This window comes from Melanostigma gelatinosum (genome assembly GCF_949748355.1).
Source record: "Melanostigma gelatinosum genome assembly, chromosome: 11".
Taxonomy (NCBI): Eukaryota; Metazoa; Chordata; class Actinopteri; order Perciformes; family Zoarcidae; genus Melanostigma; species Melanostigma gelatinosum.
In genome coordinates, this window is record NC_136644.1 from 14,361,091 (window position 1) to 14,385,746 (window position 24,656).

Here is a 24,656-nt window from a genome sequence, read left to right on the forward strand (position 1 = left end):
ACTGGTATATGTCAAATTGGTTTTAAAAAGCATGCCAGAATCAACACACTCAGGACAATGCCACATTCGTTGTCGCTCCGTTTTCCAAACACGTCATCTGATTCTTTAACATGCTTCTCAGTGTGGAAGTCCCTTCCATTCCTACTGTTTCAGTTATTTATTTATTTTTTTCAAATACTCAGTCCTGTTGCGAGGTGTCTCTTAGAAGTTGAAAAGTTCTTTTCAAGCCCGAAGTTTTTTCCGTCTTCACTTTTCAACTGGCAAGATGAATATCAGTGGGACAAAGCACAGAAAGGAAAGGCTTTTGACAATACTTCTGAAGGCCCAGGAGCTCGTCCTGTCTCTCCCTTTTGCAGTTTTCCCATAACTGGCTTTCTCGTGTGGCTGCTAAAAAGACACCGTATCAAATGCAAACTGAGAAGTCACAGTCTTTCAAGATACATCAGTGGGGCCCTTGTGGAGATGCTGCTCCGCTTAGGTTTTTCACAACTTTTGAAAAATGAGAAATTGGTGCATTCTCTCTTGTGTTATCAGAGCTGCTGACAGTAAGTTCATGTTCTGTATGTGTAGAAAGACGATGCCATGAATACATGACCCAGAGCAGAGTTGAATTTTGAGGTGCGACTTGTCAGACTTTTAACTTCCACAGTATGATGCGATTTGTATGTCATCTCTTTTATGAGACAATATATTGCTGTCACAAAATCACAGAAGTGGTGCTTACTTTTCTATATAAAGCAGACCTCTCTCATTCATAAAGAAATGTGTGTAACGCTAGAGGAATGGACGACAGCATTTATGTTATAAAACAACATAAATGTCCAAGTTTGTTTTCTTTTCATACAGGCATGAGTTTCTCTTTGTAACTTGTGCTGTCTCGACAATCTGTGTTGGATATTTGAAGTCCAAACAGTCAGTGTTTCACATTCACCAAGGCTGGGGGGCCTGTGGTTTAACACTTTCAAGAATCACTTTGTGCGGCGGCATCGTGGGGCAGCCTCAAGAAAACCTGAAATAGCTGAAACTAGACCTCTGTGCAAATAATCACCCTGGGCCTCTGTAAACCGTCATGTTTATGCATTGTAAAATGTGAAAAGGAATGCTTTAACATTGTGTGGCATATGTATTTCAAGGCTTTGAACGTTGGATGGTATCCGAATTTGACCCACACAACCACAGGCTTTTGCTCTCGCCTTTTGACTGAAATATCATTCAGATTCCACTGGGACTAAAAAAAAGCAACCTTTTTTTGAGGCTGCCTAAAGAATGTCTCTGAAACAATTCCAAAGCTGCTTCCATGTATTTAGCTGTCACTGCCGCAGGGTCAAAAACCTTCCACCAACTTCTCACTTTTCTAAGTTTTCCTTTGGTGACTATGCTTTTTTGAAATTACACAAGAGGCTTTGAATGGTTTGTCTGAGTCCTGACTTCAAAGATGTTCTAAATCCATAGAAGACATATTATAATCCTCCACTAGAACTGGACATGCAAGGTAACAACAGAGCTGCTTACATAAACTCACAGTGGGACATATTTAGATGTTGCATCAACCTCTTAAAGGAGTTTGTAAGAAATAATTTTGGCAGGAGTGCAGTCGCCACACCGGTTATGTCTTTCCATGTAATTTACTTCATTTGTAACACACCTTCTCCTTTGATCTGTGGTTTTGAAAGCTTGACTGCATGACACACACAGACAAAGATGCACCCACTCCCTGTATCCTCAACAGGTTATATCACCTTCAGTAGGTCTCAGGCTCAAAAAAACAGACTTTGGTGGTTCTACTTTTGTAGCTTCTCTCCTTATGTGTAATTTACTTATTAGTGTCTTTTGAAACACACAACTATTTTAAATTGTCCAAGTGACTCCCAAAGGCCCCAATGTGTAAAGGACATTTTGTCCGATTCTAAATAAAAAATGTAATGAAATTCAAATTCTCATCACTTTTTTTTTTAACGTGACAAAAACTCATCACATCGAATACAGCAGATTTGTCAGTGGACCTACGATCAAACTATGACGCTCTACGTACTCCTCTAGCATCACTTTTGCATTTGTCCGTTTTCCATCAGTTTATTTAAATAAATGTCCTTGTTCGCAAAAAAACAAGTTGGTTAGGTTTAGGCAACAAAATAAGTTGGTTAGGTTGAGGGAAATATTGTGGTTTTGCTTAAAATAAGTGTGTTTGTTACGGCTTTGATCTTGCTTCCTCGGCGTATACACACACATTAGTACGCTCCCACGTGTGCACATGTATGCAGTTACACACACCCAGGTGAAATCCTCTCTCCTTTTGTGAAGCATTAAGGTGATTTATACCGGGCAGAAAAGCAAGTAGGTTGACATTTTGGAACTTTGGAGCTCAGAGGGCACTTTGAGAAGAAATATGATAAATGATGTCATGTGGTATGTCTTGGCAAGAATGTTGAAAAAAATCTGTGTAGCTGCTGAACTCTGGGCAGAGTAGCTTGTGCGTTCCTGTTCATTTGACAACATGCGCTTGTTTTATAAACACTCCATATCACAGATTATCACACAGCTCACTGAGTCACAGAGCCAGCAATAAATGAGCTTCGGTGTGGGAACAACCTGTAGATTATACAACCTTCTAAAAGTTATACAACATGAGAGGATTTGTAGTTTGTTTTTTGTTTACTTGTAAATATCAAGTATCAAGTAACGCTTGTTTATTACAGGTGGCAGCTAATTTTTTGGAGGAAACATTAGAATAGAGCTCACATGCTGCGATGGGTGAGTACATGTTTACGGCTTTAAAGTTGAGTTGTGTTTGTGGTCACTTGAGTGTAATATAAGGCTGTCATTGCAGCTTTCAGACAATTCATCTGCATTGTGATTACCTTGAAAAGCTTGTTCATGGTACCGTGTTGTATGGTGTCGTGGTCCTGCTGTCAAGCCACTATCCTCAAACCTCTAACAGAATGAAATGAAAGGATAATTCCAAATAATTATAACTTGGGTCTTATTTTCACTGTTTTGGTCATCATTTCAGGTTTCAAACAAACTTGGCCGAACTTATTTGGAAGAAGTAAAAACATGATGAACATTAGAATGATAACTTGCCTATTGTAAATATAAATCACAATGTACAGATCAACTTCTTGGTTCAACTTTGACCTTGTAGATGTCACTTTGGGCTTTGGGGGATCATGATGAGCTTGTTTCACTATTTTTCTATAACAATGAGCGATTTATGCATTAATCGAGATCATAACACATCATTGGCAAATTAATTAACAATAAAAGATAAATGATTAGCAACTTTTCAGGTGCATTTATGTTTCAGTTTTATCTCTGGATTAAGTAGGTTATATAATCTAAACTCCTGTCTTTTTCACAAACCTGTCTGAAGGTCATGTTTCTTGACTCGTCTCTGTGTGATAGCGATGTTGACATGTTCCCAGATCGCAGCATATAATAAGTACAGTATTATTAAAACTGATAGAAATGATGGACAAAACTATGAATATAAGACATAAGTTACAATAAACCAGAATGATCCCTTTCCCTTTTATGAGAAAGACAAACAGCTCCTCGTCGTCACCCACACTGGAGTGATTGATACACACAAACACACACACACATTGTGATCACAGTTAGGCACACGCATGCATGCAAACGTTCACGTGGTGATCACAGACAGGCACACGTGCATGAACACACGCACACACTTGCATTTTCTTAATGGATGCACACTGTAATCGCTCTGCTAATGACCTGCTTGAACTCTGAATGAAACTCAGAGGGTGAGAACAAAAGATAGGGGGAGAGAGAGAGAGAGAGAGAGAGAGAGAGAGAGATACAGTTGAAACCATGCAGTGTGTGAACATAGCTGCGAAGCTTCTTCATTATTGAGTTTGGGTAACTGTTATGACCCTGATACATATAATGTATTGAGGTTTATTAGTAATAGTAAGTAGCTTTATAATTGATTTGATTTGTATGTATTGTATCGATTTGGGCGTCAAAACAAGTTTTACCCTAAAACTAAATTCACTGTAAATAGCATGATGTTTATTAGTTGAGTTAATATTTACAAGCTGCAAATCAGAGAGACATATTTTCTATTTGTAATAAAACCAAGACATGGGACTGGACGTCACTGACACTATCTTGGCCCTCTTTGAGAAATGTATCCTTCATGTGTACATTTTTAGTCCGAAAACATATGAAGCAGTTTCTTCCTCTATAGCTGCTGACCAGCTCTTCTTGATTTTGGAAATCCTTGGTTACTTGCTGTATTCAATGTGCTGCACATCTGCCTCCAAGTTTTGTCCTGGTTGTTGTGTCTGGCTGGTGACGAGCTGCTCTTATTGTGACCCATTCACTTCCTAGTATTATTTATTTTGTATATTACTAATGTGTTTTGTCTTGGAGAACTGGGCTTTGTTTTGTATTCTAATGTTAAAGGAATGTCTCTGTATGGGGTTCGAGGCTGAAGTGTTTGTGCTACATGGACCTCCGAACAGAGGTTTTTCAGAGCCTACCATGTTCATACCACTCTCGATCACCACTTAGCTTCAGATGAGATGGCCATGTCGTTGTGAAAATACTTGTGTATTAGAACGATCAGATGAGATAAAGATGAAAAATGAGAGGCTCCTTTAGTGTGTGCCTTATTGTTGGAATGCTGTAAACGCACGCACTCTCTCTCTCTCACAGGCATGCAGGCTCTCGCTCTCTCTCTCTCTCACGCACGCACACATGCACGCTCTCTCTCGCATGTAGGCACGCTCTCTCTCTCTCTCTCTCTCTCACACGCAGGCACGCACGCTATCTCTCTCGCACGCACGCACTCTCTCTCACACCCACGCAGGCTCTCTCTCTCTCTCGCACGCACGCACGCTCTCTCTCTCTCACACGCACGCACGCTCTCTCTCTCGCTCTCTCTCACACGCACGCTCTCTCTCACACGCAGGCACGCACGGTCTCTCTCTCGCTCTCTCTCACACACACGCTCTCTCTCACACGCACGCTCTCTCTCACACACACGCACGCTCTCTCTCGCAGGCATGCACGCTCTCTCTCACACACACGCTCTCTCTCACACACACGCACGCTCTCTCTCGCAGGCATGCACGCTCTCTCTCACACGCACGCACGCTCTCTCTCTCACACGCACGCACGCACACTCTCTCACATGCACGCACGCACGCACGCTCTCTCTCGCACGCACGCACGCACGCACACTCTCTCACTCTCTCTCTCACACGCACGCACGCACGCACACTCTCTCTCTCTCTCACACACATGCATGCACACTCTCTCTCTCTCTCACACACATGCATGCACACTCTCTCTCTCTCTCGCATGCACACACACTCTCTCTCTCTCTCTCTCTCGCAGGCACGCACGCACGCACTCACTCACTCGCTCACTCGCTCACACACACACACACTCACACAGTCATTTCAGGTCTTTTAGAGGACCCCCCCCCCCACACACACACACACACACACCCACCCCATTTTAAAATAAAAGCTGCACACACATGATTTGTTGCAGCTGTTACGTGTTGCAGCTCGGCCAATCAGATATGAGGATTCTGATAAGTTTCTGATTCGAGTGACATTTACACACACCGCGACACAAGAGGGAGAGACGAGGAAAGGCATGGCAGAGCAGGACAATAGTCATGTAAGCTAGGGATTCCCAAAGTGGGGTGCCTCTAGGGGGTGCGCGAGAGGAAAAGTGTAATGGCGGTCTGATGGTGTAATAATATTAAATATTTAAAAAATGTAATTTTAATTTAAAAACTGTCAGGTGGGACATCTGAAGCTATCAGTCGTAAAAGAGGAGAGGGACAGAGAGAGAGAGAGGAATCGGAGGCGAGGGGAACGGAGAGGTGCAGCACAGACAAATCGGGAGCACATCGGCCCATCGCGGAGTCAAGGTGAAAAAGAGGAAACGAGAGTGAGCATCAGACTGGGAAAAAAAAGAGGAAATATGATGAAAAGTATCTGTGTCTGGGCTTCACTTGGATTGGCAACGCAGACTGCCCAAAGCCACAGTGCGTGGTGTGCAGTGAGGTTCTGGCTAACAGTCTGAAGCTCTTATTTACGTCGCCACCTGAACACCAAGCATGCCAGTGCAAGTCAAAAGCCCCTTACATTGTTTATATCGAAATTGGAGGAGTTACAAAACAGCCAAAAACAACTGCAGTCTCATTCATGTTGGGTCTATAAATGACGCACTACGGGCTTCATATCTGGTTCCAGAATAGCGAGAAAGGGGCTACCGCACACAATCGCCGAAGACGTGAGCTTGCCAGCTGCCAGAGAGATGGTGGAATGTATGATTGGGGAGAAAGAAGCAAACATGTTGGACATGATCCCGGTGTCCAACAACACTGTGTCGCCGCATCGATGCTTTGTCCGAAGACATCCTGGCTACATTAGTCGCTCATTAATTGTAAATTAAATGTGATAATCTGCCTCTGAGCCTGTGCGTGTGTGCTCGCATCCGTATTGCTCTTTAAAAGTGACGCCTTGTGTCACTGAAAGTTATTGAAACTTTGTTGCAGTGTTTCAGGGCGTTTTCACACCTTCAGTTCGTTTGCTTTGTTGCAGTTGCTCCTTTGTTCGGTTTGTGTTCACACTGCAACATTTAACAGCGGACTAAATCTTGTAAACAAATGCCACGCGCGAGCAAACTGTTCTCTCATTGGTCCGATTCTTATGCGGCTATGAAGGCTTAAAAGGCTCTGTTGCTTCTTTTTTTTTCTTTTTTTATTAAGGGGGGGGGGGTGCGCGAACCCGGTCGGGATGTAGAAGGGGGTGCGCGGCCTAAAACGTTTGGGAACCGCTGATGTAAGCTGTAAAAGATAAAACATAGTACAATCTCCAAATGAGAAAGTTTGCCAGAGATATCAGACTCTCTCTCTCTCTCACTCACTTGCTCACTAATTATTTTCTCTCTCTCTCTCTCGCTCTCGCTCTCTCTCTCTCTCTCTCACTAATTTGTTCTTCTCTCACTAATTCTTTCCTCTCTCTCTCCCTGTCTGTGTCTCTCTCTAATAGAGTCATTCAAGTCTTAGAGAGTTTTAGCAGACCCTCTCCACACACACACACACACCCCATTTCAAAAGAAAAGCCCCAAAGAGTGAATTCTAATTGAAATGCTTGTGATGAAGCCAGGCATTTAATAACCTCTGTTTATGTGTGTCAGACATTATGATTATGTCTCCTCTCCCCCTTTCCCCCCCACCCAGCACCACCCTTTCAAAATAAAAGCCCCATGGATTAACTGTATTTAAACAAGCTCAAAATTAGGCTTTTTTGTTAAAAAAATGAATGCTCTTACTAATACTGCGACAACTACTACTGCTGCTGCTAATATAGTATTACTACTACTGCTACTACTACTTCTACTATAACTTTTGCTGTTGCTACTATTAGTACTACTGCTACTGCTGTTACTGCTACATCAATATTATTACTACCACTACTGCTATTACTACCACTACTACTATTACTTATACGACAACTGCTACTACTACTACTGCTATTCATGCTACTAAAAGTAGTAATACTACTACAGCTATTAGTACGACTGCTACTAGTACTACTACTACTGCTACATCTTCTACTGCCATTACTAGTACTACCACTACTACTACTGTGATATTAAATACTACGACCAACACTACAGCTATTACTATGACCACTGATACTACGTCTTCTACTACTTCTTCTAATTACTAATACTTCTACTACTAAGAATACTTCTACTACAACTACAACTTCTACTACTACTACAAATATCACTACTACTACTAGTAGTACTTATTCTAATGCTACTAATACTTCTACTAATAATACTTATACTACAACTTATACTACTACAAATATCACCACTGATGAATTTTTTTAAGCCACAGAAACTGTTCAAATATCAAAATGTTCAGCTCTTTCAGGAGAGGGGTGATATGACTTTTCATATTTGTAATCTTTAAACTTTTGAATTATTAAGCTTTTTGCACTTTGTTTTTGAATTGGATATCTATTTTCAGCAGTTTTTGCGATTAATTTCAGTTTTCAGCATTCCAACGCATTTTCAGCAGGAAATACTTTTTCTAGTTGACTTTACTCGTTTGCTTGCTTTACTCCCTTTCGCTTCTCTTCTGTTGTACTTAAGCTGATCAGCCAATCAGAGTGCTTTCTCTCCCTGACTGGCGGCACCGCCGATTCATCATTCTGAATTTGCACTAAAAAGCCGCCGACGCGGGTAGACTAGTGCCAACTGTGCGGGACACACCCGCCATTGATGAGTCAGGGCCTGAAGACAAAGTGACGTGTTGGGATCATTTTCAGTTGCTACAACTGAAACATTTATTTGGATCGGGAGCAGTTGGTCTTCAAATAAATACAGTTCATGTTTAAAGTAGCTGTTTATCTTATAAGCACCGGTTGACTCCACTAAATGCATGACAGGAACAATTGTGACAAAACAACTGTGATTAGCAAGCTAATATCCAACTAGAATATTTGAAGTGGGGATATCCAGTGATTGGCTTTTTTAATTGTTCTGCACCTCTCTTCCCCTTGAGGGAACAATAAAGGGTCAATAGTAGAGAGAGAGGAGGGGAAGAAGGGTGCCAGATCTACACTTCCTGGGTCTCCGCTGCCCCAGAGGCTTTTCAGGGCCTCCTTACATGGGAGCCATCCATACGTGGGATTTGCATGAAACTGACTTTGATGGGATCTCCCTGCAGCTAAAGTGCTGAGACACAATGTGTATTCATATTCACAACAGGGCACTGCACAGTGGATGAGAAAGATCTTCCGGGTGTCATCTTTCTCATTTTTGCACCACAGCATGCTGGGTTTGTTTCAGACAGCTAATATGTAATGATAATGAGTGTGACACTGCAAACAAGAGTGTCATACCTGTGCCAAATGTGCTCCAAATGGTTGTTTCACAGTGAATATATAGAGTAGGCGCAAGGGAGGATGGGCAGGATGGAGGATAAATGCAGTCAGAAACTAGAGACTACAAATAAAGATGGAAATAGAAAAAGAGTAAAAATCCAGTAAAGCCAACAGACAGCAAAGTAAAATCGACAAACAGATACGGGTGAGAGGAGAAGGACATACAAAGTAAAAAGGACAGAGCTACAAAACAAAAAGATGAAATTAATGAATTGAGATACTGTGAGTCCTGGGGTTCAACTTCTTTTTTTCCCCTCCCTCCTTCTCTTACGGTAATCCCTCCAGTAGCAGTGAGCTGTTAGGCTCCTCCATAAATCAGCGTTTGTATGAAATACCAGCGGGAGCCAAAGGTCAAAGGAGAAAATTAGCAGCTGTCTTTTCCTCTCCTTTCATGTTAGCCGCGGGGCTAATCGCCAAGTGCGCCATCAGCCTCATTTCCACTTTAAAACAAACTCCCCGACAAGCTGGGGAGGAGCTGTTTGCCCCCGCTTACATTTTATGGCACTGGATTTTATTATGAGGGGGAGGAGGAGGAGGAGGAGGAGGAGGAGGAGGAGGGGTGGGAGGGTGAGGGGGTCTCTTACTCCTGGCTTTCTGTCAATCCTCTCCTTCTACACTCAATTCATTTTTTCTTCCGCCGATCCCATCATTTTCAGGTGTGGTAGGGCAAACAGTTGAGCGTGCTCCTCTCACACTGCTTTGTTGACACATTTCAGCAGCGCTGGAGGAGCGGTGATGATTGGCGGCCTTTCCCTCTGATCGACTCCAAGCTGGTGCTACTCATTAAGAGGAGGCCTGGTGAACTCTGTTGACCTTTTCACTCTCACAGTCTGTGTTATTCTCCTGCCCTGCTGTTAAGACTTTCCAATTTTGAAGTGGATGTGGCATTATTGGTTGATAGTAGAAGGAAAGTTTTAGTAGCATTTCCAAATGTGTCTAGCATTGACGTCTATGATTTAAAACTGAAAATAATTTTCTGATTGCTAGCGTCCTCTTGTTCTGCCCTTACTCTGTTCTGTTGGTTTTATTTTCAAAAAACGTTTTGTCCCTTTACACGAGGACAAATAACTGAAACAGCAGACCTTATGTTCATAAATACATAGGTACAGTCGCCTTGAGCTTACTTCGCCATTTCCAAACATAGTGCATTAGTGTTTCTATTGGAGCACATGTCATCCACTTGGTCAAAGTTGAACAATGACGAGTTCTGACCTGTGAATGCGAGGAAGCCAACTAGAGATCCTTCAGAAAAGAAAATGCATGGCTGTTTGTCGTTCAGGCTTAAATTGAAGAGGGAAAACAGGAAACAAAAATTTGTAGGACATAAATGTAATGTTACCACACATTAAGCCTGAAGCTTGCTGTTTGCATGAAACATATGATTTACATCAGGGGTGTCAAACATACGGCCCGCGGGCCGGACTCGGCCCGCCACGTCATTTTATGTGGCCCGCGAATCCGCCAGCAAAAAAAAAATAATAATAATTTTTTTTTTTTTTTTTTTACAAAAATTTAAAGTTAGATGTGAAAATAAAAATATCCCCATGGTCGAAATTATGAGATAGAAAGTCGAAGTGATGAGATGGCATGTTGTCTGTGTGCCGACATTAAAACTATCACAACAGGTGGACAGGAGATGCAACAGCCCATAAAGAGGATTTCCAACAAGTTTCTCAACATGCATACTTCTCTGTACTGAAACGCCATCAGTCTCAGCCCAAGTACTGTTCCAATTCAAAGTTCACATCGAGCCAAGCACGGTCCTAATGCCCGGATGTGGCTCGCTCTGCCCATTTTACCCGGGATGCATCGGAGGTGACTTGTCTGTACTTGGGACAGCCAAATATCCCAGAATGCATTTTGCACCAGCAACAGGAAACAATGGCGGAGGAGAAATCACACAACTGGAAGTACGTGTTGTGGAAGTCACAGATATCCCGGGAAACTAAACTAACTATGTTAGGAGTAACGTAGTTACATTTACACCGTCTTACATTTACAACCGGCCCTTTGAGGGCGACCGTGATGCTGATGTGGCCCCAGAGTGAAAATGAGTTTGACACCCCTGATTTACATGCTCAGCCCCAGCAGTTATTTTCTCACGCAGTCGTTTTTTAACAATGCATACATTACAATACAATAGGTTTTTATTGAAGTTGCGGTAGCTTATTGAAGTTATATTGTGGAGAATGAGGAAGCCATTGACCATGACTATCAGCTTCTCTTCTATTTATATTGAAGTACTTTTCAGTATATGAGTGGAGAAGGCAACAGCAATTGTGTTCTGTTCCTTTGAGCATGATTGGTTGCCTCCAGGATGTTGTTCCTGCACTTCAAGTTGGACACTTGATTCTTTGAGTAGTGCGTCCCGCTAGCATGTTTTCTTTGCTTCTTTTTTCTCTGTGCTCTTCTCACTGATTTGTAATGGGTGGGGCTCGGTTGGAGAAATGTGATGTCACGTACTTTTGAGCACCAATTAGGATTCAGCAACATTTTAATCAGAACCTGATGACAGTTTGTTGTTTGATCGCTGCCAATGTAGCAGTTGCGTACTCTCCGTTGCGTTGTGTTTAATTCAGGACACGATATATTTTGATGGCTCCAACCAGACGTTTATTCATCGGACAGAATATAGCTGGTAAAAGACAGAACAGCTTCAGTCACTCTCATAGACAACGTTGTGGTCACAAGCTCCGGAACACATGAAAACAGCTTGCTTCAGACTAGCTATACATGTAAATAAAATGACATTTCAGTGCAATATACCTGGTAAAAGACAGAACAGCTTCAGTGACTCTCATAGACAACGTTGTGGTCACAAGCTCCGGAACACTGTTAAATCAAAAGGGACAAATACTTAAGCTAACTGTGGTTAGCATGTTACTCATGCTAAATGCTAAATCAGTTAAAACCATTTGCTCTTGAAATTATAAATTAAAACAATTATACGAACAAAAAGGGACTTCTAGACATCTCTATATATATCTCTCTCTCTATATATATATATATATGTACATCAGACATCGAATGAGATGTTTCACAACAGAGCTTGTCACAGGTCAACCTACCATGAAAACAGCTTGCTTCAGACTAGTTCATGAAAGCTGGGCGCACAACTAGAGTCTGCAAGCAGCCAGCAGACGGCGCTGTTACACACAACCCACTTGTCTCCATGGGGAACTAATGATACATTGTAAATGATATTTAAACAAGGAAATAATATGTAAATGATAAGGATTAGCAATAACTTAAATAATATAGTAATACTAGCAACCAATGGCCAGTGATGGCAAGTGGAATCATTAACTCTGTTACACCAAGAAGATCTGATCAAACCACAGCTCCAGTTTTGACGAGGACTTTAGCGTAAGTTTTGGACATGTCAGTGACAGTGAGTCACTATACATTCGTTACAAGCATAATGCCTTTTCAAAATAAACTTCTGTCTTGGCAGGAAGTTAAGTTTAGGAATCGAGGGTGGTTGACTTTAACTTCACTGAGTAACGACTCACATGACTAGCGACTCATTAGACTCACTTTACTGAAGACTGACGTGACTAAATTTGAACTTTACTTTTGGTTTTGCACAGGACACCTTGAGCGGTCTCCTGGACAAAAAGCATTCCTTCGACTATCTCGCACTTTATACTGCGTAAATTACTCTGCCCGTAATGGCGCAGGTGGTTGCATCGTATATATACACACTGAATGAGCGACAGTGTCAGACGCAGAGGATTACTTACCAAGCTGCGTTATTTAGCATGTTAGGAGTGAGAACGGTTGAGAACGGTTGCACAGCCTGAGCAATAACAGAACACACAGGCTACATTTGTGAAGCCTGTGCTGATAACAATAGATTGTACAGGTGTTTCTGTTATTGCTCCGCACTTGAATCTTTGTGTCTTTGTCTGCATTTCTCCTCCCTTTCTCTGCTTTTTCGTTCTTTCAAAACCTCAACTTTCACTTGTTTCTGGCATGACAAGTAAATTGTGCTCCTAGATGAAAGTGTTGTTGATGTAAATCGTCAAGAAATAATAAATGAATAAAAGAAGTAGATATATTTCTGTATTTCACTTCCATCTTTTTTGGAAGACCCTCATGCCATCCCTCTCTTTCTGTCTCTCCTCCTTCTCTACACGCTCTCTCCATCATTTTTTTTGCCCCCGCAGCAACGACTCAAGAATGACCTGATTCGATTTTGGTCGTCAGAGGTCACTGTGACCTCACATCCGTCCTATTCTCGTCAGCGCCATATTTCGCGAACGTCTTGAGCGAATTTCTTCAAATTTGGCACAAACGTCAACTTGCACTCAAGGATGAGCTGATCAGATTTTGGTGGTCAAAGGTGAAAGGTCAAGGTTACTGTGACCTCACAAAACACGTTTTTGGCTGTAACTCGAGAATTCATATTATGTCAGTTTTCACACAAATATCTTAAAATTATGAAATTATGACATTTTGGACAGACATACAATACAACTGCGAGGCAGTAATTTTTGTTTTCTCTGTGGGAATGTTTTCCCTGTGGGTTGTCAGAGCAGTCAGTGAGGTGCAGAGCAGCAGTGCTTTGTTGACGTTCCTCTTTGCCTATCTGCTGTGCTGTGTGTTTTGAAACTCACCCTCCCTCTGCACACCTGCTGAGTAGCTGCATGGCACTGGGAAACATCCCACAATGGGGTCAAACCACTTTTATCTTGGTTTTAGTTATGGATTTAGAAACTCTTTCAGGAATAAATGAACAATATGCAGCTGGCCAGAGCTGAGGTCCTGGAGGATTGCTCTCTTTTGCTATATCCGGGACTTCCTTTATTCACAGTATGTGGGTTTGACTCTTCATGTTGTAACAATATCATAGCCTCGCAGAAGAAAGTCAAGAACACACACATACACACACATTTATATTTAAAATGTAATGAAAGCAAACAGAAGTAGGTTATATGTAACATACGTGGGCATACACTTGGGTGCTTGCACGCACATAATACAGTAATATATATGCAGGTTGTTTTTAACTTCATGGTCACTATCTTTGCATATACAGTTTGTACAGACACACAAGGTTTGTCAAAAGTGTGGCAACTGATAGCTTCTTACTAAGACCTTCAAAGGTTTTTGTTTTTTCGCACTCAAATTGTTGCACAAAATGAAAATCACAATTTTCTTTTCTTTGTAATTGCAGTTTCTAATTTAGTATGAGATACTTTGTGGGACTGACAGTGTGAGGCACAGCCTTAAAAGTGCATGACTCACTTTGAACCATGAGAGTCTGCACAAGTGCTTGTTAACTTTCTTGTGAAATCCAATATTGTTGTTGTGTTCCTTCCCTTTGGTTTTGTGAGGATTTGTGTCTAACTCTGCTGTATTTCCCTCAGTAGTGTCCTCCTAGGAGTCCCGCCCACTGCCGCGGCTCTCTCCGTAGGCACAGCTGTGCCTCATCTCCGGTGATCGCTTCCAGCTGACATAAATACTCCTGTCACTCTCATCCCAGTTGTCAGTCCATCCGTTTACCTACCTGGTATTCCAACCCGTGAGTAGTCCCGCTGTTCACTCTCTCCCGTTGTCTCTCGTTTCTTCAACCTGCCTGCCATACAGTGTCGAGCCTCGGGTTTTCACCTGTACGTAGAAGCCTTCCAGTTCGTTCCTCGGAGATCAACTGTTTAGTCTTGGCGTTCCTGTGTCGAGCCTCGGGTGTCACACAGACGATCCAGCCTGCCTGCCAGCCGCGGACGCGGACCGGGCTCTTCCCGGCTAAGGATTCGAGCGGAGCGCGAGGACGCGCCTCCGTAGTGACGTTTGACAGTTTGCCTGTCGGCTTCGTCTGCCGCTCCACAGGATTAGTCCCTCTCCGCTTGGAACCGGGCGGAGGCGTGGAGACGCCTCCTATTGACTTTGTCCATTTCCTGTTTTTTCCCTTGACTGAGAGAAATAAATGAACTTTGCTTTTGAAATAGAACTTTGCTGTCTGAGTCTGCATTTGGGTCCGTGAAACACCCCACATCATAACAGAACAGACTGACCATAACAATGGACCCAGCAGCCACAGCAGGATCTCCACCTGCAGATCCCCTGCAGGTGGCGATCACAAACCAAGGAGTTCTTCTGGGACAGCAACAACATCTGCTCCATGATATGCGGGGATCCCAGCAAGCCATCGGATCTCAGGTGGCTGAGATCGGCAGCATGGTGCAGGGATTCGCACAGCCCCGTCCCTCCCCCCTGGATTCTACGGCGGGGGACATGCAACTGGTCCGTGAGTCATCTGGTCCATCTCCTGAACCTTTCCACGGAGACATGAGGGCATGTAGAGGTTTCCTGCTCCAGACAACGTTTGTGTTTAAGCCTCCGTCAGGGCTCTGCTAGCGCCGCGGAACATTCCATCGACTTTCGCATCCTGGCCGCTGAGTCCGGTTGGGAGGAGAGGGCGCTACAGGGTTTTTTTCTCAGCAGCCTGTCGGACGAATTAAAGGACAGGCTTGCTGTTCTGGAGGAGGCGAGGACGCTGGAGGACCTGATCACTCTCACCATCCGACTGGATACTCGGATGCAGGAATGTCGGAGAGCGCGTAACAACAGGTTCCCGGCTCCGGTTCGTCAGCCAGTAACCACTTCCGGTCACTGGGTCCCAGCTCCCCCTCGCCACCGCAGCCCAGGCCACCAGCACTCGCCTGCTCCAGCACCTTCTCCCGAGGATCGGGAGGAACCCATGCAGGTGGGACAGTTCCATCTGTCTCAGGGAGAGAGGGAGCGACGAATCCGTTCAGGAGCCTGCCTCTACTGCGGCAAGCCAGGTCACCGTATCCCTGTCTGTCCGGTGTGCCCAAAAGAGAGGGCTCGCCAGTAGGAGTGGGAGGACTGGCGAGCGACTCCACCCGACTTCCCCGTTCCAAGTCCCGTCTCACACTACCAGCTAAGTTATGCCTGCCGTCCGGTGCTCTACCAGTCTTGGCCCTCATTGACTCTGGAGCAGAACAGAGTTTCTTGGACTCCTCTTTGGCCTTCGCTCATGGGATTCCCTTGGAGGAGTTGGAATGCCCTCTTCAGACGACCGCCCTGGATGGAAGTCGTTTGACCAATGTCACGCACCGGACTTGCCCTGTTACCCTGCTTGTATCAGGAAACCATCAACACGAGATCCGTTTTTACATCTTCTCTACGGCCCTGACACCTCTGGTTCTGGGCCATCCTTGGCTCCGGGACCACAACCCACAGATAGACTGGGCAGGAGACAGAATCATCGGGTGGAGCCCTAGATGTCTTTCGAGGTGCCTCAAGTCCGCCATTCCCCAGCAGACCTCTTCTCTCCACACCCCTACAACTGGAACTGATCTCACCTCGGTCCCGTGGAGTATGCAGATCTCGGCAAGGCATTCAACAAGGAACGAGCCCTTTCTCTGCCACCCCACCGACCCTACGATTGTGCCATTGAACTATTCCCCGGCTCCACCCTGCCCTCCAGCCGACTATACAACCTTTCCCGACCGGAACGCGAGGCAATGGAGACCTACATCACAGACTCCCTCGTTGCTGGAATTATCCGCCCATCATCCTCCCCGGTGGGAGCGGGGGTTTTCTTCGTGGCCAAGAAGGACAAGAGTCTCCATCCTTGCATCGACTACCGAGGGTTAAACCAGATCACCACCCAGAACATGTATCCGCTACCCCTACTCGACTCTGCTTTTGAGTCCCTACCTGGAGCCACGATTTTCACCAAGCTAGACCTCCGCAATGCCTACCACTTGGTTCGGATACGGGAGGGGGACGAGTGGAAGACCGCTTTCAACACTCCCCTGGGACATTTCGAGTACCTGGTCATGCCATTCGGACTTACAAATGCACCAGCCGTTTTCCAGGCTTTGGTGAATGACGTGCTCAGGGATTTTCTCAACCGGTTTGTGTTTGTCTATATCGACGACATTCTGATTTACTCCTCGAACCTACAAGAACATTGCCACCATGTCCGTCAGGTCCTTCAGCGCTTACTGGAGAACCAGCTCTTCATCAAGGCAGAGAAGTGTGAATTCCATGTCACCTCCGTACAGTTTCTGGGTTTCATCATTGAGGAGGGTCAGATTCGCAAGGACCCGGAGAAGGTGAGGGCGGTCACGGAGTGGCCGGTCCCCTCTAACCGGAAGAAGCTCCAACAGTTCATTGAGTTTGCAAACTTCTACCGCCGGTTCATTTGGAACTACAGTCAGACGGCGTCACCCCTAACCAGACTCACCTCCTCTAAGGTGGATTTTTCCTGGTCCCCTGAGGCCAACCGAGCGTTTAACATCCTCAAGGAATGATTCACCTCAGCCCCCATCCTAGTGCAGCCAGATGAGAGCTGCCAGTTCGTGATCCACTATCCACTATGATGTGGGCAACCGGGAGTTACTGGCCATCAAGCTGGCTCTGGAGGAATGGAGACATTGGTTGGAGGGGTCAGTCCACCCGTTCATTGTATGGACCGACCACCAAAATCTGGAATACATCCATTCTGCCCGGCGACTGAACTCCCGCCAAGCCCGCTGGGCTCTGTTCTTTGCCCGTTTCCACTTCACCATCACCTACCGCCCAGGGAGTAAGAACATCAAGCCCGACGCCCTCTCTCGTCAGTTTTCCCCAGATGAGGCTAACCCAGCGCTAGACACGATTGTTCCACCCGCCTGTGTCCTAGGGGTCCTCACCTGGGCGATAGAGTCTGCAGTGCGGGAGGCTGAGCAGACCCAGCCAGACCCAGGAGGTGGTCCTCCAGGGCGTCTGTTCGTTCCCCTTTCCGTCCGTTCCCGGGTCCTACAATGGGCTCATGACTCCCGTCTCTCCGGCCACCCTGGGATAAGACGTACGATCAACTGGCTCCGGCGCTCCTTCTGGTGGCCATCTTTGGACAATGACACCCGAGCTTACGTCTTGGCCTGTACCACCTGTGCGCGCAACAAGGCCTTGCACAGACCCCCTGTCTGACTATTAAGACCTCAGCCGGTTCCCCACAGGCCTTGGTCGCATATGGCATTGGACTTCGTCACCGGATTTCCCCCCTCCGAGAGCAACACGGTCATCCTGACCATCGTGGACCGGTTTTCCAAGGCGGCTCACTTTATTACCCTTCCCAAGCTCCTGTCGGCCCGTGAGACCGCAGACTTGTTAGTTCAACATGTCTTTAGACTCCACGGCATCCCTATGGATATTGTTTCTGATCGGGGTCCTCAGTTCTCCTCCCAAGTTTGGAAGGCGTTCTGCCGCAGCCTCGGTGCCACTGCTAGCCTCTCCTCCGGCTTTCACCCCCAGACCAATGGGCAGACCGAGAGGCTTAACCAGGAGCTAGAAGCCATGCGCCGATGTGTAGTGGCGGAAAATCCATCGTCCTGGAGTCGTCACTTGGCCTGGATAGAGTACGCACACAACAGCCATACCTCCACGGCAACAGGTCTCTCCCCCTTCGAGGCCTCCATTGGCTACCAACCTCCCCTTCTACCCAGCCAAGAGGTCGAGATCTCCATCCCGTCTGTCCAGATCAACCAGCGCCGATGCAGAAGAGTCTGGAGAGAGACTCGTGCCGCCCTACTTCGTTCTTCCGAACAGAACAAGCGTCTGGCTGATCGCCGCCGCACACCCGCCCCCACCTATCTTCCCGGCCAACAGGTCTGGCTTTCCACCAAGGACATACCCCTACGCACTGAATCCAGGAAGCTCTCTCCCAGATTCATTCTGTCACGGGAGTTCACGGGTAGGACCCAAATGCAGACCACAGGAGACAGAAGTGAATGTTAATCAGGTTTTATTTAGGCTGTGCGTGCAGGTGTGGAGCCCGTGGTCCGACACCCGAGCGGCAGATTGACGGTGTGAGGCCCGTGGCTCGACACTGGAGGGCTGGTGAGTTGACGGCGTGAAGTCCCGTGGCTCGATACTGGAGAGTAGACAGATCGACGGTGTGAGTCCCGTGGCTCGACACCGGAGGCTGGCAGCTTGACGGCGAGTGTAGTCCGTTTAACACACGGCGGGTAGAGCGGCGGAGTGTAATCCATAGACCACAAGGAGGGCAGAGCGGCGGAGTGTAATCCACAGACACAAGGAGGGCAGAGGATGCCACGGGGTTTCAGCGGGTGAAAGACGGTACGACCTGACACTCCCAGACTGCAGGGCCAGAGCTTATGTAGTGACAGGATACTCATTAAGGGGCCCTGAGTCTGGTGTGTCAGGCTGCAGGAGGTGATCGGCTTGAGTGTCCTCAGCTGTGCACGATTAAGGGTGCGGCCATGGGAGGTGTCTGGAGGCAGAGGACAAACAGAGCACATGGCACACCACAACAAACAGGGGAATGACAGGACACATGAGGAGAGGAGATCAGGGGAAACACACACCGGGTCAGACAGGGATCCTGGATCCTGACACATTGGCCCGTTCCCCATTGTCTCCGTTATCAACCCGGTCACGGTCAAGCTCAAGCTCCCGCAATCCATGAGGATCCACCCTGTTTTCCATGTGTCTCTGCTCAAACCCGTTCACTCCAGTCCTCTGAACCTTGGTTTTGAAATAGAACTTTGCTGTCTGAGTCTGCATTTGGGTCCGTGAAACACCCCACATCATAACAGGTTTGCTGTTAGGTCTGTTGAGTTATAGTTACTGTGCAGACTATACACAGTAAACACTGCAAAAAAGGAAAAAATAAAAAAGGGTGCATGTGTAATTTGTATGAATAAGTATGTTTTATGTAAACGAACCATGTTTTAAACAATCAATAGGAGAGCCATTCTTGAATCTAATCAATTAGAAGCTGGTGGAGCGGAGCGAGCCACACACATAATGTAACACTTAGGATAAATAAATACAACCCACCATCACCACACATGATTTGCAGGTAATCATCTGCCAAAACATCCAGTTGACAGCTATAATTTTATGGATTTTCATGAAAAGCATATTTCATTGAGGCCATTTGCATCTGCATGCATGCATCTGCATGCATTAATCAGACATGTTTCTACATTTCTGAGCTCTGATACACTAAATATCTTTTACAGATTTTTTCATTCCAAAGCACTATGCTGAACACTCACAAACAAAAAGACTTTTTCGTCCAGCAATACAATGAGATATTGTTTCCAATTGGAAAGATAAGTGAATGTTGCCTGGCCCAAGGGCTAAACAGAAGCTCTTTGGGGATAAAAGAGTATTACTCATGCCTATGTTTCCTGCTTTATCAGCCATGGCGTTGCTGTGAAAGCAAAAAAAAACAAGAACACTTCTAACTTTGAAAAAGTTCCAGTTTGAAGTTGTGGTTGTTTCAGCAAGTATTTCTAGGAATTTGACACACATGCACGATTTAAGTCCACAGTGTTCAATGCATAGACGGTGTAAAATATGGACGTAGTCTGCGTGACGCCACTCATATACGTTTCTGGAGAGCAGTTGTTAAGCTCAAAGTGGGTGGCTCCGGTCGTTGCCATCTTGGCAGTGATGACACAGCCTAACTCTGGAAATGAGCAAAGATGTGGCTCTTTGGTGACCACCTGTCACTCAAAGCAGCCACGACCTTAATGATGCCTAACTTTAAGCCTTAGTATCATTTAAACTGGTATGTTGTATAAAAAATTCACCCCCTTACAGTTGTCATGGGAATGTTAGCTATAGAGAACAAAACATTTTTGTACCAGGCTGTAAACATGTTTATTTCTCCTGTAAAGTTGGGCATTTTATCATGGAGGGTCTTTGGGAATTGACCCACTTTTGGAGCCAGCCTCAAGTGGCCATTTGAGGAACTGCAGTTTCTGGCACTTCCACATTGACTGCACTGAAGGTTGCTGCTTGGTTTGGTGCCAATGCAGGAAGCAGTGTGCCTTTTATCTAGAACGGTGGAAAGTAAGTTTGTGTTGGTTTTGTGAATGGAGTGTAGCAAGTCCTTTTCATGTGTCAGGCCAGAGTTTGTGTTCTGTCACAGAATGACTGATGTTATTTCTTAATTTAAAATGAACCACAATCATTAACTATAATTTGTTTTCCATAATCATGATTTTTTTTGCAAACCTTAAACATAGGTTGCTGTCATTGTCATGCATTCACATTCGAGTTTGCTCCACATAATTCCAGGATTTATAGAATTATCCAATAATCACCAATATTATCTGCCAATAAGTACTACTTCCTTAAGTTTCTGTGACTGAGACTTGGGACCACTGTCTCTATTTAAAGAATATTACAGCAATGTATTTGAGACCCTTCCAGTCTCTCTAATTTGTAAATTTTTACCATTTTAACAGTTGCATTTGTAATCCAGAGAGCAGCTATTTTGTAGCTTTGGAATTTACAGCTGCTTTGAAAAATTCACGTATGAACTTTTTTAAAGCTGACAATCTGCTAATTGGCATTCAGATAAATTTGCTGGTGTAGCTACCTTTATAATTGCAGTCAACTCACTTCAAGGTTAGGGTCCCTATACATATGGTGTTTGCATTATTTTGTCCACCCTTTGATATCTATGCTCCCATCAACCTCAAATCCTATGGTTGTGGGTTTTGTTGTTGTGCCCTGTGAAATGATTTGTGAAAAACAGTAGGAAGCAGCTGGAAGCAGGATGGGATAAAAAAACTGGTTTTACAATGACAACAAATCCTGCGCATCGATTCACACAGGTGATGAAATACACGACTGGTTAGTGCCAACCACACATTGAATTGTTTGGTTTTCTTGCCACAGAATCTGACACTGTGTGGACACAACAATCACCCACACTTCTCTGTTCAAGCATGTCTGAAATGGCAGGATGTGGATATATTGATATAACAATAGCTGGCTGTAAAGATTGTAAATCAAACAGTGAACCGCTGTCATGTCTGTGTTTTGGTTTTATGGCGTCACTCTTGTCTCTTTCTGCTGTCTTGTCCAGAACTGAAACAGCTAAACAAGGGATCATTTGATCAATAGGGCCATTTAATTTGCCTTATCAGCACATGGATTTGCTGTCAGGCTGAGCCGTGGCCAGTTAACCGTTGTCAGTTTCAACCAGCGTTCCTCTGAAACAAGTTTTGTTCAGCCTCTAATAGGCCTGACCGTTGCTTCATATCAAGCATTTTTCTACATCACTTGTCTGATACTCATTAGGGATGGCTAACGGAGCTCAAAGTGAACACACATTTCCTTCGCTTTCGCAATCAGAAGAAGAATCACTTGGTGTGTCAAGCATGATAAATTGACAAACATCATGAATAAACACAAAATTGTTTTAGTGGAATTACTGCGGGAACAATTGACCCAGTAATACAGAGCATTCATTGCAGGACGACAACGTATACCAGATTATGTTTAGTGTGATTGTAATTACACTCTAAAAATCATTTGTGATGAAAAGTTTTCTATTCTATGCATTCATGCAATGAGGTAGTGTGCAGAAGGTTGTTTAACAATCAGTTTCAGCTGTACATATTATCTTGCCCAGAGGAAAGACAGACACACATTCTGTCTGTCTGTACATGCTGGCTCGGCAAACATTTGCTCACATCAGATAGGGTTCCCGGTTACCAGAAAGGTTTGCCAAGCCCAAACGGATTAGGCCGAGCATCACAGACATTGTTTCTATACATTATTAAACTTTTAAGACACCGAAAAACAGGATTGTAAGAAAAAGAGGGAGAGTGGGAAGAGAGAGTAATTATTCATCCTCAGCACTCACCCGTACCCCCACACCTTCTTAACCAAATCCCTCACTCAAATTTCAAAAGATGACCACTTATCCTTTTTTAGATCTTGTTGAACACCTTACCTGACTGTTGTTGAGACTTTTGATATATTTAGACTTTTCCCAAAAGTTGGAATTAAAGTTTATTTTTTTCAAATTGGGCAGTTTAAAAGGAATGGTCTTAACACGCCATAACAAGCGGATGAATGGCTGTCTTCTCAAACTTTAAGGGTGTTATGCACCATGTCCAACTTCAAAGCCCGTCTTAACTCCACACTTTAATTGTATCTTCTTCAAGGCTGTGTGCCTGACCACCATCTGATTCTGCTGACAACTGCACTCCTCTCTTCTTCATGCTCATCCTTCTATCTATTCACTCCTCCGTCTCCGTGTTACTCCCCCCCTCCCCCTTCCTTCTTTCCTTTAGCTCCTCCTGAGTCTCTCTGCTACAAGTGTCAACTCAGGCACAAGCCCTCAATTACTTTTTTGAGTGTTGACATCTACCACTCACCCTTTAACTCATGCAAACAGAATGATGATATTTGTCCCTCTTTTTGTCTCTCTCTACCCACTGTATTTATTTCTCTATCACTCTTTTTTTCTATTTCTCTCTGAGCCTACAAACAGACATTCACGCTTCTCTCCATATGGGCTTTAATTTGCCATTGTCCCCCAAGATATTCCTCGCTCAGGCTTGAGATAAAGGGATAATCACTTCAAAGGGAAGCTAGGGGGGGAGACTGCCCCCTCCCTCCCAGCTGAAAGGACAAGTGGACAATACGCTAATTGTGAGGGGGAACTGATCACAGGGTCTGTTCAAAGGGATGCCTGGCCACGCCCCCTCCTCCCTCCAACGCACTTAATTTTATTAGTGTTTATGGTGATGCTTCAGCCAAAATTATCACTCAAACCCACCAAAGCCTTTGAACTACAAAATATTGGGTTATTTGCAATTAGCCACCCTCTCTTCTGTTTTTCTGTGCTATTTTAGCGCAAGTGTAGGATTTGAGAGGAGGAAGGGGCGACAAAGCGACCTGTACAGCATGTATTGTTCACATTGTGGGAACATATACCATGGTCTGTGATGGGATGCAAATCCAAACGTTTTTGTTTTTTTTACGAAAAAGCGACAAAAAAGGGGAGAGGCCTTCTGTTTGACTGATTCAACTACTGATGCAAAATCCAAACATGTCTACAGTACAATAATTAACAGAAAGAAAGACGATTTTTCCAACAGACCCAATCCTACACACTACTATAATTAAACTCCTCTGTCGGTTTCCATGTATCCTGTTGTGACACCTGAGAGAAGTGAAGTGCTTACTTTCTCTGCGCTTTTAATGCAGGCTCTAATTAAAGGGGTTCTCTGTTTCCAATCTGTGGTGACACAGCAGATGCTTTTAATTTCTTCCCAACTACGAGCTCTCAATTAGCCTCCAGGTCACCCTGTTTTATTGGGGCTTCTAGCAAGTCAGTGGCGGCACTCTCGTCCTGTATTGTGCTTTTAAAGCATTTGGATCTTCCTGTGAAATGGTTAGGGCCCCAACAAAGGGGTCAGGGCAGGGTCAACATCAAAAAGGGGCTTCTTGTGGCTACTTTACAGCACCCTCTCTCTTTTGTCACTGCTAAACACAAGAGTGGGCATTCAAGGGTCAACAGGTGTGGTCCCATGGGTTTGGCATCTCATGACACTTTCCAAATGGATAAAAAAAAAGACATGCAATTTGTATTTTTGGTTGATTTGGTGAAATGCATTAAAAACAAAAACATCCCCAATAGTTGAATAGTCTGATCTTTGCTTGTCATTGGAAGGCGACTGAGCAAAGCATGAACGAAGATTCCTGCCTGTCAGCAAAAACTAAACTCTGTGGACTCCTTTTTTTTCTTTTGCAGTGATATGTGCGGCCTAATTTAATTTGAGTGAAGATAACGTCTTATCCCGAATGAGAAATATCTTACTTTTAAGATTGTCCTACACTTCAAAAATTACATTTTATAACCCCTCTATATCTCAATTCTCCTTTCAAAGCTGACTTTAAAGAAGTTAGTGCGCA

The 24,656-nt window shown here is 44.6% G+C and overlaps 1 protein-coding gene across 1 annotated transcript in view; it reads left to right on the plus strand.

The window, feature by feature from the left end:
- The window catches only part of LOC306784724 (axin-2-like), a 71,773-nt gene that overhangs the window by 26,861 nt on the left and 20,256 nt on the right, over window positions 1-24,656 (plus strand). The gene's annotated exons all lie outside the window — the stretch shown is intronic.